General features: G+C 51.6%; 1 long non-coding RNA gene across 1 annotated transcript; it reads right to left on the bottom strand.

Moving 5' to 3' along the window:
• Nucleotides 1-772: 772 nt before the first annotated feature.
• LOC128594500 (uncharacterized) lies at nt 773-7,982 on the bottom strand. Its single transcript, XR_008382584.1, has 3 exons — nt 7,859-7,982; nt 4,025-4,134; nt 773-962 (listed from the first exon to the last, which is right to left on the bottom strand). It is a non-coding gene; the product is annotated as an uncharacterized LOC128594500 (long non-coding RNA).
• Between the last annotated feature and the right edge of the window lie 241 nt (nt 7,983-8,223).

Here is an 8,223-nt window from a genome sequence, read left to right as displayed (position 1 = left end):
AGGCATCCACCCTCCTCAGCCTCCCCATTCCCCAGACAGCAGCGTGCGTCAGAAGCACCTCTGCACCTGTCACCTGCTTTATAGTGCAGTTCAGGACAGAGGGAGAGGGAGCACACGGAGGGAGGTGACAGCTGTGGGACCGTGTTTCAGCACTCTTTGAATTAAGTGAAGCTGGGGAGAGTGCCCATGCTCTTTCTTTTTTCAGTAGTAGTATCAAGGTGGTGATCTTAGGTACAATTATTACAAAGCTAAGTTAAGCTTCAGAAAATCAGAGGTAAATTACCGAGAGAATGTTATTTTTCAGCCAGGCTTTAAATAACAACTCAAACAGGAGAGAGAGAAGGGGTTTTTGTTTGTTCTTTTTGATAATGAACATCTACTTTATAAGAGACAACCTAAATAAAATGTTAAGAATAAAGTCAATATGATATAACAAACGCTTCCCAGGGCTGATGGCAAGGATGACGCCACACTGGTTGCAGAGGCCCACCTGGCCTCTGGTGACAGTCGAGTGGGAGAGAATGGGTAGTGGAAGAGGGGAGCTAGGAGGTAGTGAGCTGGGCCACGGGCAGGGCAGCCCGGCTGCAGGGCGTGTGCCTGCCGTGCCAGCTGCTCCAGGGCCTGAGTCAAAGGGAGTTCTTGAGCCCAGAAGTTCAAGTTTAGCCTGGGCAACATAGCAAGATCTCACCTCTAAAAGAAAAAAAGGAAAAAATATTAAAGGCGGAAAGTGATGAAGCCAAAGAGCTGTGGTGGAATGACACTCACCGGTCCTTCAGAGTTTCCATTTTCATTCCCAGACCTGGCCTCCTGCGACTCCCACACACCTGGGCTCAGGTGCTCGTCACTCCCAGGAGAGGGTGGATCAGCCAGGAGCACAGAAGCCACAGCCACACTGGGGTTTTCTTTTTTAATTTAGAGGTTTCATAATAAACATGCCAGAGCTGGACTGGGCTCTGAAAGAGCTGAAAGAGAGAGGTATTTTCTCAGCTTGGGGTTTCAAAAAATGGGCTTTGACTCCCAGTGCCAAGCGTAGAGGACTGGGCGGCAGGGCTCTACCCACAGCCTGGGGGGCAGGGGGACGCAGAGTGGGGAGGAGTGGAGTCGAGACACGTGGGGTGGGGAGGAGCAGGAATCTGGGGGAAGCCCGTGCTGAGGCCGGGAAGGAGCCCAGAGAGGCTGCCACTGCCTGCCCTGGGGTTGGAAGCCCAGGGTGGGGTGTGTACAGGACCCAGATATTTGAGGAGCCTCGTCACTTACACTGGGCAGAGCCTGGGGGCCGCAGAGCAGAGCTGTGCTCATGCCTGGAGTGTCTGAGGCACAGAGGGAACCAGTCCAGAAAACCCTCCCTTCCGAGGGGCAGGAAGACATGTAAGAATGAAGAACCGGAGGGCAGGAAGGGTCTGAAGTGCTGCATCGTAGGGAGAGGGGCGGTAGGGCAGACAGCTAGAAGCCAGGGGACGGACGAGTCACCAGTCTGTCACCAGTCACCAGACCACAGGCTCCACAGCACAGGCCAGAGCAGAGGTGAGGGAGGAGAGCTGGGCATGACTGTCACTATACCAGGAGAACAGGTGGCGAGTACACTGGCCAGAGAAGCGTCCAGAACAGACACAGTGAGACTCCACAGAAGGTGGGCCAGGGGCGCCTGCCCACCCAGGCCACGCGGCCGTGTGCTTCCGTCCACCCCAAGCTGGGAGGAGGAAGGGAGAACGTGCCTGGGGTGACACCAGCCTAGTAGGAACTTGAGCCTTCACTGACTCACACATCCAGACTTCTGAGGTAGCCCTAACAGAGGACAGAGATGTTGTTCATAAGGGCAGAAAATAACATTTAGTGTGAAGAAGTGTTCCCTGATCTGGTCTTTTTATTAAAAATCTCACTTATCCATCAAGATGAATGCTTATTGCAGCTGACAGAACTTCTCCCAGACCTGAGACTTTAGTTTCAGATTTATTTTCCTTGCTGTATTTTATAAGACATGAAAAATTAAACACTCCACCATGTAACTGTGATTTGTAATAGCAGGTTGTATTTTGCATGCTGATTACTCCCCCTGCCCCCAGGGTCTGTGGTAGATGTGATTTTGCACATTAGAGAATTTTCTATTTGCCAATGGGCTCTTTCTCCAAGATGCAAGTGGGCGGAGACATAAAGTCTTCATGGCAATAACGAAAATGGAAGTTTGATTAAAATCATTTTTAGGAAAGGAAAACTAATTCTTTTTAACATAACTTCTCAGGAACTCATAACTTTGCTGCTAAGAGGAGGCTCGCAGAATTGGGGAGCAGTCAAAAGAGGGAATAGACGCTGAACCCAGGCTTCAGTGTGAAGAGCAGCTGAGGGTCAGGACAGACAGTGGAGAGTTTGGCCAGGAGCTAAAGGTGCACAACTAGGTGCTGGTTTGTAGAATTCCTGCAAGAAGCAGCAGCCAGAGTGTAAGGTGAGTGGGAGAACCAGGCAAGTCAGGGAGCAGGGAGTGGGAAAGCCAGGGAAGGCGGGGAGCAGGGAGTGGGAGAGCCAGGGAAGGCGGAGCACAGGGAGTGGGAGAGCCAGGGAAGGCGGGGAGCAGGGAGTGGGAGAGCCAGGGAAGGCGGGGAGCAGGGAGTGGGAGAGCCAGGGAAGGCCGGGAGCAGGGAGTGGGAGAGCCAGGGAAGGCGGGGAGCAGGGAGTGGGAGAGCCAGGGAAGGCGGGGAGCAGGGAGTGGGAGAGCCAGGGAAGGCGGGGAGCAGGGAGTGGGAGAGCCAGGGAAGGCGGGGAGCAGGGAGTGGGAGAGCCAGGGAAGGCGGGGAACAGGGAGTGGGAGAGCCAGGGAAGGCGGGGAGCAGGGAGTGGGAGAGCCAGGGAAGGCGGAGCACAGGGAGTGGGAGAGCCAGGGAAGGCCGGGAGCAGGGAGTGGGAGAGCCAGGGAAGGCGGGGAGCAGGGAGTGGGAGAGCCAGGGAAGGCTGGGAGCAGGGAGTGGGAGAAACAGGGAAGGCGGGGAGCACGGAGTGGGAGAGCCAGGGAAGGCCGGGAGCAGGGAGTGGGAGAGCCAGGGAAGGCGGGGAGCAGGGAGTGGGAGAGCCAGGGAAGGCCGGGAGCAAGGAGTGGGAGAGCCAGGGAAGGCCGGGAGCAAGGAGTGGGAGAGCCAGGGAAGGCGGGGAGCACGGAGTGGGAGAGCCAGGGAAGGCCGGGAGCAGGGAGTGGGAGAGCCAGGGAAGGCCGGGAGCAGGGAGTGGGAGAGCCAGGGAAGGCCGGGAGCAGGGAGTGGGAGAGCCAGGGAAGGCCGGGAGCAGGGAGTGGGAGAGCCAGGGAAGGCCGGGAGCAGGGAGTGGGAGAGCCAGGGAAGGCGGGGAGCAGGGAGTGGGAGAGCCAGGGAAGGCGGGGAGCAGGGAGTGGGAGAGCCAGGGAAGGCCGGGAGCAGGGAGTGGGAGAGCCAGGGAAGGCCGGGAGCAGGGAGTGGGAGAGCCAGGGAAGGCCGGGAGCAGGGAGTGGGAGAGCCAGGGAAGGCCGGGAGCAGGGAGTGGGAGAGCCAGGGAAGGCGGGGAGCAGGGAGTGGGAGAGCCAGGGAAGGCGGGGAGCAGGGAGTGGGAGAGCCAGGGAAGGCGGGGAGCAGGGAGTGGGAGAGCCAGGGAAGGCGGGGAGCAGGGAGTGGGAGAGCCAGGGAAGGCCGGGAGCAGGGAGTGGGAGAGCCAGGGAAGGCGGAGCGCAGGGAGTGGGAGAGCCAGGGAAGGCCGGGAGCAGGGAGTGGGAGAGCCAGGGAAGGCAGGGAGCAGGGAGTGGGAGAGCCAGGGAAGGCGGAGCGCAGGGAGTGGGAGAGCCAGGGAAGGCCGGGAGCAGGGAGTGGGAGAGCCAGGGAAGGCCGGGAGCAGGGAGTGGGAGAGCCAGGGAAGGCGGGGAGCAGGGAGTGCGCCCAGGAGAAATCCACTGAGCTACAGAGAAGGCAGGTGAGCCCTGAATAAGAACTTGGGTCTCAGACAGCAGCCCAGGCTGTGACCATGAACTAGCAAAGGTGCAAGAGAGTGAAATGCAAGAAAAAGAACCAACCCTGTGTAACTGTCCTGATGAGCCTTCATCAACTACTGGGCCGAAAACCTCCCAGGACAGAGCACAGCGGCTCCAGAGCCGGCTGAAGAAATCGCCAGGACGCACATCACCTGTTAACAGAACACGCAGCTTCAGTTTTCTGTGGCCGGTTGTTTTCCAGTGTATGGGGGATATCAAAGGTGTGGCTGAGCTCTCCAACAACGAACAAGATACAAAAAGACAAAACACACACCAGACAGCCATGAACCGTATTTCTGTTCTAGCAGTAACCCTCCTTGGGAGATCATTAATATTTCAAGACATCCAATTAATGAGAACCATCTCTGTAACGTTCTGAATTCCTCAGACAAGCCGCCAGGCTAAATACAGAAAAACCCACCCGTGTCTTATAAGTCACACTCTCCTGTTACCTCAGAAAGGAATGAATGTTCAGTTCAGCCCTTAAGCCAGTGGCCTCCCTCCTGATGACGTATTGGAATTCTATAGGAAAATGCCGACTGAAAATCTGATTAGCTGGGGGGGAGGAGGGAACGTGGGCGTCAGACTGTCTCAGAAGCTCCCCAGGATTCAGAACGACTGCGGGACCGAAGAGACTCAGTAAGGAAAACACAAATCTAAATATTACAATATTACAGTACACTCTTGATAGGTGGCCAGCAGCTCCCTGGATTCCACATGAACAGTGTTTTCACTTCTTCTTGTAAAACAAGGCATGTGGTGGCTCACACCCATAATCCCAGCCCTCTGGGAGGCTGAGGAGGGAGGATCACTTGAGCTCAGGAGTTGGAGACCTGCCTGAGCAAGACAGAGACCCTGTCTCTACTAAAAATAGAAACATTAGCCAGGCTTTGTGCTGGACCCCTGTAGTCCCAGCTACGTGGGAGACTAAGGCAAGAGGGTCACTTGTGCCCAAGACTTTGAGATTGCTGTGAGCTGTGACACCACAGCATCAAAAAAAAAAAAAAAGGCATATGACCACACTTTGGCCAATCTCAATAACATGAACTCACCTCTCGAGGTCACTATGACTCTTTTTCTTGCAAGAAAAATAAATATGAGACTATGTTGCTCAATTATGCTCACTTGACTTGTTCCCTTTGTACAAATGAGAAGACAGATGCTTGGAGAAAAGCAACGACTGCCAAAGAGCAGAGCTGGAACTAGACGCCCTTCTCCACCACCACACAGAGCTCCCTGGGAGCCACCCTGGGAGATCTATCTTGAACTTAGTACCTCGTGGAATTCAGATATGAATAATACAGTCTACCAATAATGAAGAAAAATTAAGTTATTAGAGAAACACTTCACCCTGCCTCATGAAATGATGAAAACATTTTATTGAATATTAAAGTGAATAAAAGAGAGAATCCAGCAAGGATCCAAACTTATGATATTTGGTAAAATTATCAAATGCCCATTGCCAGCCCCAGTAGTGTTGATGAAGAGATTTAAATTTTACCAACAAAATTAGCCTGGTGGAAAGATTATTATAATAGTGCTTTATGAATCGTAAAGCTTCTACGTGAAACACCTTCAGAGGGTGACTGACAGGACAGCCTTGGCTGAGAAGGTGCTAGTAAACTCTCCATGAGCACCACGTGAACTAAATCTGACATGCGATGGGCAAGTGACATGATTAGATCACTAAAAGCTAAGACATTCAGAGAAGTTCCCAGTATAAGCCAAGGACGGGCTATTTGCAGGATACAGAAAGGCATGCTATATAATATCTGAAGTTAATTGGGACATATCAATTTTTGCTCAAAAAATGACGTCAAGGGCCTGAGATACCTATTAGATATTCAAGTTGAGATGCTGAGAAAGTCATGAATGATTCTGAAGATAAAGGAAGGTATTTGGGCTGAAGGCAGGCATAAACTTAGAAATAATCATCTCATGGATAGTATCTAAATCCTTTGATGACTTAGGCACTGGAAAAGAGGACCAGCTTCGCAGCCCTAAGACCTCTGTGCATTGGGAAGAGGAGGAGGAGGATCCAGAAAAAAAGGAAGGATGTGAGGGAGGCGGGACGTGTTTCCAAGGCCAAGTAAGGGAAATGTTTCCAGAATGGACCAACCCAGGATTTTACAGGTTCCCAGCATTCAGTTGACATGACTCTTTACTGATCCCCATAAACTAGTTTCTTCCTAAGTATTCCTTGGCTCAGTAAATGGCATCAACATTCACTCAAACAAACAGACAACAAAACTTCAAATTATTTCTAATTCCTCTCTTCCTTTCACCTTCCACATCTAGTCCCCCCTAAAACACTATTTACTTAAATTCACAACACATGCCAAATTTGATCACTTCTTATAACCTCCACTTTTCCTACCCTGGATCAGGCCACCATCGTCTCTTCTTCTGACTTCAGTAGCCTCTAAGACAGTCATGTGACTGTCACCTGCTTCTCCATCACCTGCTCCTTTGTGGCTCATATTCATCACTGGGCCACCTGAAGGATCTCTTTAAGGCACACAACAGTGCCATCCTTGCAGAACGGAGGGGCTGTTTCAAGGAGAGATGAGGAATTAAACACCTCCTACTCCTCACAGCTCCTGATGAAAACAAGGGCAAGATGAGAATTAGGCCTGTTCTGCTGGTCCACAGGGCTCAAGGCAGGACAGAGGGCAGGGGCCTCTTCACTCTGGTAACAAGTTGCAAAAAACAAAACCAAAAGTTGCATCCTGAAAAGTGAAAGTGAGACAACAAGGTGAAAAATGAGACGGTGATTAAGGTACAGGAGACTGAGTGTAGACCAGGGTCTGAGGAGGACGGTAAGAGAGGGCTGGGAAGGGTGGGCTGGACATGGCCAGGCCCAGAGGAGAGACCCTGTCATGGTCCCAATAAAGGGCCAGCCGCAGGCAGCCATGCTGTTCCAGGGACAGTTGTGCCGGGGACCATTCTGATGGACCATTCTGTTCTGGGGAGGGGCCAATCAGATTCTTCTAGAAACTCACTCTGGGATGCTGAGAGCCTGAGATGGTTGCAAGGAAAAGAGAAAGGAGACCCAGGGAGGGCTGAAGTGCTAGAAAGTCACCGAGCTGTCTCCGCAGCTGTTCTTCCTACAGACTTGTGGTTCTGCCTTTCCAGGACTTCCTGAGACTTTTCCATGTCCGTGATAAGCACACTTCTTAAACAGAGATGGCTTGAGAGAGGGCGCTCCTTCTATTCCTTGTAAACAAAGTAGCCATCACTGAGGGGTGGGGCCTGCATGCATTAGAGGTGACGTCCTGAGGTCTCTGATGTTTTCCAGCTCCTAGTGTTCACTAACGAGGCAAGCTGGTTGGATGGTTTCCTCTGTTTCCTCTTTTACACCGGAAGAGGTAACCTGGGGTTGCAGAAATCTACTGCTCTGAAACTGGGGCTGAGCAGCGTAAGGGTGAGACCCTTGGTTGACTCTTCATCCAAGGCAGGTTGAATCACACCTGCCTTGGATGAAGGCAGCTAATGGGAAAGCCTTTAGGTACACGTCATCCTCCCTCAGAGGGGGAAGGCCGAAAAGAAAGCTGCAGAATATATTTGCCTGGAGACCTCAACACCTGGGAGTCCCTACAATGTGAATCATTTGCACATCAAATCACGTGGCCTGTGGCTGCAGGAGACACGGACACCAATATTCAAGGCCAAGAGCATGCTGAATTTAAGGAGCAGAAACAAGACCCAGGAAAATGAGGCCATTCAAATGCATTTAAAAAACAATAAGCATGATGAGGTAAATAAGGAGTTCTCACAAAATGATTAGAATACCTTGCTATACAGAAAAATCTCCAAACACTTCACAAAAATAATTCAAATGTCAAGGTACAAATTTAAGGGCTTTGGGCAACTTACCAGTGGAGGGGCCAAGGAGAGCCGGAGCACAGGGTCAGCATAGGAGCTGAGGAGAGCCCATAGGTCAGCAGAGAAATTAAAGCAGCTTCCGATTTTCATTTTGATCTGGCTTCAGCATTGCAAGACACAAACACTCTCTCACTGGAGCAGAACAGTAGGAGTTGAGGCTGGAATTGAGTCATTTCACACTGACGTGTTAGGGTTTTGATTTATGTAAGCACGAACTTGAACAAGTAGACTCACTTCTATTGTTGCTCTAATAAATTGCTACAAATTTAGTAGCTTAAAAAGGTATCAGTTTATTATCTTACGTTTCCGTAGAACAGAAGTCCAGTACGTGGTGTCTCATCAACAGAAATCGAGCT

This window comes from Nycticebus coucang, chromosome 9 (assembly GCF_027406575.1).
Source record: "Nycticebus coucang isolate mNycCou1 chromosome 9, mNycCou1.pri, whole genome shotgun sequence".
NCBI classification, from domain to species: Eukaryota; Metazoa; Chordata; class Mammalia; order Primates; family Lorisidae; genus Nycticebus; species Nycticebus coucang.
Note: the sequence above shows the minus strand (reverse complement) of the source record. Positions and strands in the feature narration are given on the sequence as shown.